A 7254-nucleotide genomic window follows, 5' to 3' on the forward strand; every position below is an offset into this window, starting at 1 on the left:
CTATATATAGTCAGGTAATTGTAATGTTGTATTACCTATGCTTGTCCTATATGCTGTTCAATGAAAACCTGTCTTGAAAAAGGTCTGGATGTAAGACCGAAACGTCGACTATAATAAAAAGGAACTGGATTGAAAATAAAGAATAATCTACCTGTTTTACATGGTGAGCGCCCTCTCTATTTTTTGAACATGTGCTAGCTACTATGGAAATGGGAGCTATTGTGGAGCACCCCAAAGAGGATTCCCTTGAAGATGTGAGTGCAGTTTTTTCCAATAATTATTTATATATATATATATATATATATATATATATATGTAATATAAATATATATTTATACCTGGAGGGTGGGCTACGTCCGGTGTCAATGCGGCCCACCCCTTGTACCATCTCCGCATCCAAACAGGTCAATGCCCTGGTCTCCAATGAAGTGAGTTCTAGTTGGGCCGGGGGACCACCGCCTGTCCTTTGAGCATGTCTCCAGTGTTCTGTTAGTTTGTCCTTAAGGTGACGCTTAAAGTCTTGCCACCTGTGTGCAAAATAGACACATTAGAAGGATGAAATTATCCCCCAAACCTTGACACATTTTATATAAGAACAAAGAGCTAATTGTTGCACGATTCCCTATTTACCTTTTTTGGACCTCATTCACTTTGCGTCTTATTGAAGCCACGGCATTGACCTCATTTGTTATTTCTTCCCATATTCTGGATATGGATCCGGCTGAGAGCTGGTTTCGGAGTGGAGTGGAGCCTATCAACAGCCAATTCCACCAAAATGTTGATTTTGGCATTAGTGAAATTCGGCTGCCGTTTTTTTTTTGGGCTGCAACAGAGGATACATCTCTACAAATTCAAATAAAAAAAAGTTTAGTCCATCACTATACAAAAAGGCGCACACCTCAGGCCATTTTACTTACCTCAAAATCAACAGGTCAAATACTATTCCTAACAGCAAGAACTTGTCAGCCATGCATAAATTGTCAGGGCCAACTATCGAATGCAGTGTGAGTTTTATAGTGGATACTGGTGTGTTCTCTTGCGTAGGCACCAGCACGCTAGGCCCACCCATTGGCAGGAAAGTTTATTTAATTGACAGGTGAGCCAGCCATCTTACTAATGGTTCCCCGCATGAAGTGCAGACGCACCAACGTGCGCTGAGAACCAATAGCTATGTAGGATATTAAAGTGTCTCACTTTTCTGACAACATGCGGGCAGCTAATTTCTCTCGTACCGAACTGCGGGTCCTGACTGCAACACTCGACCGTTGCTTTGAACTCGCAGGTCGGTATGTCAGTAACTTAGACAAAGTGAACGCATATCGAGCCGTTTGCAGCCTTCTGTGCATGCAATTGGGCAGTTGGCGCTCCATTGTACAATTGCAGCGCAGATGGAGTGATCTGCGGAGAAGGCAGCCCAACCTCCTCGCAGAATTGAGGGCACAAATACATGCTGGTAAGTACACTCAAAACACAATAAAATATGCAAATGGATCACCACACACAAAACATGGACACATGTTTGCAAAGGCCTCTTTTGTGTCTATTGCATGTAAATTATTAACATATCATACGTCAAGTATTATATATCATTATATATTTTCTTCTGCTTATTATGCTTCATTTAATGCATTTTATTTGTGATAATATTTATGGTCCCATGGCCAGTATTTCAAACGTTAACCATTTCATTTATGGAACATGACTGGTATTTTACTGCAGGAAGTCTCATTGAATCTAACTGGTTAATAACGAAGAACAAAAGCTGTCTTTCAGCTATATACAAACATTGTAATTATAGTGCAGAAGATTTTGGTTTCTATTAGGGGGAGGAATATTGTACAGATACATATGTGACTGATAATATCAGATAAGCTCATATTTTGTGTTTAATGTCCCTGTAAAGAGCAACATGCTTCACTAAATCACCACCAAGGTCTGATTATATAATCAAAACCCTTTTAATAAATAATGACCTTTCTTTTAGAATAATTCTATCTTAAGTGTAAAACATACAATACTCTTATTCTAATGTTCAGCCATGTCATATTATGTAATTGTTTGTGTGGATGTTGTACTGACAGTAAAACTGACAATTATGGAAAAAATAAACATATTTTAGGCATTATTCTTTATGTCTACATTGTTTTTAAGCTGTACATTTCTCATACTGTTTTGTTTTTAAGAGGAAGACTTTTTAGTCTCTGGAAAGGTAATGTATGTTTTCTACTATGCACTGTTCTAAAAGGAGAAGAATAACTGGGGCTTTATGTTCTGGTCTATTTAAAACAGTCCTGTCCAACCTGCGGCCCTCCAGGTGTTATGAAACTACAAGCCCCAGCATGCTTTGCCAGTAGACAACCTGTTGATAGCTGGAAGGGCATGCTGGGACTTGTAGTTTCACAACATCTGGAGGGCCGCAGGTTGGACAGGCCTGATTTAAAACATTTCAATTTACATCTTTTTTTTTATTTTAACAAAAGAGTCATTTAACAAACTTACGTAGGGAGTCAATTCAATGTGAATTGTTTGTTTTGTGAAGTCTGCATCTAGGCTTTCACCTGAAGGAATAGGTAGAAATCTTTGTTTAAAAGTAGATATAAATATTATGTGTTTGTAGAAAGGTTCCTAACTGGCTTTCAAACAGATGTACAACACATGGGGAATGTTGGAAGTGATCTTTGCAAATTAGGATAAATGTGCTCACATTTAATGGAAAATCAAACATGAATGCAATAATTATACAATTAAAGCCGTAAAAAAGGGTAATTGTTAACAGAACAGAAGTCAAAAGTGTAAAACAGAGTTCTCCCTCTCTTTCCACAAATTACATGGTCTAGAAGATGATGGACCTTACTGCTGGATGGCCAATCAATGCTATTTGATTTTGCAGTAAATATAAATGATGCCTATGGAGACACATATCTATTAATGGAAAAGCACTGCAGGTATACATGCTTGAATTATTTACAAATGACACAATATGACCACATTTGTGCATGGTGTATCATAAAAATAAATAAAACAAAGCTGTCAAACAGTAAAAGTTATCTCTATTTTTACAGAGTTACAATTAATGTGTAATAGTATATATTTAGCTTGCACCTGTGACACGTGTTTCATAAATGCGACTAGTTAACTCCACCAACAGTAGAACTACCAAAGTGACAGAGGTTGTGATCTTGACAAAAGCTGGGCTTTTAGTGACACCTATATGGCAACATTGAACATTGCTATCACTGTACTATGGCAGATGGAATTGACAGTCTTAGAAGTCCCATTTGTTCCTGGCCCTGGCCCTAGATAGCTCATAATAGGCATGAGAGGAAAGGAGGTTGGGAGGGTTACAGGTTTTGTAACAAGTGGGACCCTGGTTCAATTCCTACACTGAGGCCAAGAAACTTATAGTTATGCCACTTACCAAAGAAAGCTGTCTTAGTGCTTAAGAAAATGTGGATTCCATCACTCGGCAAAGAGAAACCAGTGTTTTCATCAAAGGAGGAGAAGGCAGCATGATTTAGAAATGATTAACTCTATAGACAAGTTATAACAGCTATCTTTCTAAAAACACCTTTATGGACATAGTAGTTGGTACGCATTGTAGGTAAAATTGAAAAACAATGTTTACAATGTGACTGGACATTGATCTCCATCAAATATTTATTCAATTCGTTTTTCTCTTTTTTATCCTTTACTTCTTACCCATTACTTGTACTTCAGCTTTATTATCTGGAGTTTTACTATTCTAGATGCATGGAGTACCAAGTTGTGTAATTTTCCAGGACTTGTTTTGCTAGACATGTGTATTCCAGGGATTTTAATATTGAACTTTTTTTCTGTATAACCCACTTATACTCTATTTACGCTATCCACAAACAAAACTAAACTAAATTAATGTTGGAATTGTTCATGAAATGTCAAAGTACGATGCCAAATTTGAGTAGAAAGTTTATTACATGAAATGGATATGTTGTTCCAAAACTGAAAAACAAAGGGCAAGAGCTGGAAAAAGAACAAAGGGCAAGAGCTGGGAAGGTTTTGGAAGCCTCTAGTACAGGATGTGTTTGTAACAGGTACTCTACTTCAAAAGGTCACAGGTACAGTGGTCATTGAATAGTAAGTTCAGAGGATGGATCTCAGTAGCTGGAAACCAAATTGGACAGGAAGGAGGAGTGATATATGATATATGATATAGTGAAGTATGCGTTAGCATTTAGGAGCGCTTTGCTCCTTCTCCTAGTTCCTATGGTTACCTGTTTCAACGGTAGTTTAGTGATGAAACAGGAAGTGTCGCAGGACTCCAATGTCCTGATTGCGCTACTGGGCATGCTACAAACCCCGAAACCGTAAGTACGGCTTTCACACCGTTACTTACAGACAGTGCCTGCACTGGGAGAGTCGCAGTTCTAATAGCTGCGTGACCTAAGTATAATATAAGTACCAAACTTATATAGAAGGTGACCAGAGGCTCCCCACTACTTTTATACATAAGGGAGGAGTCTGTCTGCTCACAATAAGTTCCTGCACAGACATGCAGATTACCAACGACCTGATCAATATATATATAAGAGTGTATACCACCACATACATGTGTACAAGTGTATCTGCAATAACTACTGCATACAGGGACCTGTAATGCATACAAATATGTATTGCCTGAATTGCAAACAGTACTACAAGCAACAGTGAGTAATTGCATTTTACTGTGTTATCATCTTTAATAAACAGCAACCTGTTTAAATTATAAAAGCGCTGTGGCTTAACATCAACATTAACACTGCTGAACACCTTTAGTAACATCAGATGGTATAACCAACACTATGAAGCTGTACAGGCATAGCAGGTAATCTGGCTGAGCAGGTAGCAGGACTGCAGTGAAGGGAGACAGGACTTGCGTTTCACTGATATAGCAGATATTGGTGATGAATCATCATCATCATCATCATCAGTTATTTATATAGCGCCAACATATTCCGTAGCGCTTTACAATTGGGGACAAACGTAATAAACTAATAAACAAACTGGGTAAAACAGACAAAGAGGTGAGAAGGCCCTGCTCGCAAGCTTACAATCTATGGGGATGAATGTAACAGAACTGAAGTAATAGGATATACAGTCAATTATGGTACTGAGAATGTACTGGTAACAGGATTGGAGAGTCAGGAAATAGGACTGACATAGCACTGGTATAATGAAGCTGCACAGGTAGAGGACTGAAGAAGCTGGCTTGCGTACTAATTATAGATAATACCAGTGGGTAGCTAATGGCAATGGGTCCGGACCAGAACAGAAACTAGCTGAAGCCAGGGGATCAAAGAGAGAGCAGAGTCCATAAACAAGTCAAAGTCAGGGTTTTCAGAAATACACAAGGTCAGGGTCAAGCTAAAGGTCGTGTTTCTGGAAAAATCAATCAGAATATTCAGCAGCAGGCTCACAAATTGTTGCACAACAAACAACAACAAATGGTTACTTTTGAAGGGTAGCTATCAAGGACAAACAGAGGCTGCTGGAGAGTGGTGAGCACAGACTGAGTATGCTCATGGATTTAGAAGAAAACTGACATACACACTAAGCATACTAAAGGAACAGAAAATTAAAGGCTTACTTATTCATTTTACGAGTGAAGGATCGTGACATGCAGAAAAAAGTTGCCAGTCTCAGTTGCAGTCTAAGTTGCATCAGTTTCTTACATAAAATAAATATAAAAAGATATAATTAAGTTGTACATAGGTTACGCAGAGAATTCACTCTGCTGTCAATCAAATGCTAAAAACTCTAAACGGTAGTTAGTAATCAGTATAATTAATGCATCCTGCCCTATTGATCAGACCTTTAAATTAGAATTGGCTTATATTTTTTTAAGTCTTCACTGGTCAAAAGGAGACAAAATAAAGTCCCCATACTGCCAGAATAATTGAACCAGGTGTTGTTAAAAGATTTAGATAGGGGAATCAATTCTTGATCCTTGAAGGGTTAGTTCTCATATTTATTGAACTAATCCAACTAACTATTCCAATGGAAACAAATTATCCGTCTGGACTGACAACATCTAAAATATACAGGTCATTAAGTTAATATGAAGTCCCAAAAAGCATCACTTTTTAAGGCTATTTAAGTCTGTCACTCAACAGTAGGGCAGTGGTTCAAAACAATGATAGCTCAATGTATTATCTGACTCGTAATTAGAATACATTTGCAGCTGCATTAGATCATGCTCCTGTAGCTAGTGCGTAGTCATTTACAAATTAGAAAATAAAGACATGCTGAGAAATCCCAGCATTATGAACAAGCCAACATGTGTTTCGCTCACTAACCGTGAGCTTCTTCCATGCTAAGTAACAGAACTACTAAGGAGATTTCATACCCATACATCCGGAAGTGCCAGTGAAAATAATTTGATCAAAATGTTGTCATTTACCCAGTTGGAGCTCATATATTGAAATGAATACAAATTATACATAATAACAGGTATGAAATTATATAATATTAAAAGCTATATATTAAAACTCACATGGGCATAATGCAGGATCAGTGCACAAATAAAAGTTTATCAATCAGAAGAGATAATGCATGTGACAACATTTTAAAGCCACAGTCAATGCATATTTTAATCAAAAATACATAAATAGTACATTTAGTCTCCTATTTAAGGGTTTATGACTTTAGAAAATCGGTAAATACAAAAACAATATATTTTCAAGAGAAGACAATATTTTAAGCACTATGTCAAAGCTATAGCAGCCCAAAACAACAAATAAATAAACATATTTATTGATACCCATTAAAATTTATAGGGTTGTAAATGTGGCATCCCTAGCAAAAATCTGACCATTTTTAATTCTTCGTTAAGACCCTGATGGCCCAATCCTCCCAGTTATTATGTCCACCTTATCTCATATTGGTGCAGAACCTAATGAATAACACCTCAGAGACCCAATATAACAATTATGGGGGGAATTCAATTGCCCTCGTTGTTGTAAAGAACAATGCGGGCTGTTCTCAATTACCGTTCCTATGGTAATTTTAGCACAGATTTTTGATTGTGGCTCACGCAGCTGCAAGGAAAAATCAGCGTTGAGATTACCGTAGCAATGGTAATAATGCGGACTATTACCGTAGGAACACTATTGAATTCCCCCCTTATGAATGTTACAAAAGTGTCTAGCTATGGAACTTTTTTGGGTAATTATTTATAATACCCACACAATGTTTCAAAGATCTGACACTTGATATTACCAACATAAATTAATGGGCAGT

The sequence above is a fragment of the Mixophyes fleayi genome, chromosome 5, assembly GCF_038048845.1.
Source record: "Mixophyes fleayi isolate aMixFle1 chromosome 5, aMixFle1.hap1, whole genome shotgun sequence".
Taxonomy (NCBI): domain Eukaryota; kingdom Metazoa; phylum Chordata; class Amphibia; order Anura; family Limnodynastidae; genus Mixophyes; species Mixophyes fleayi.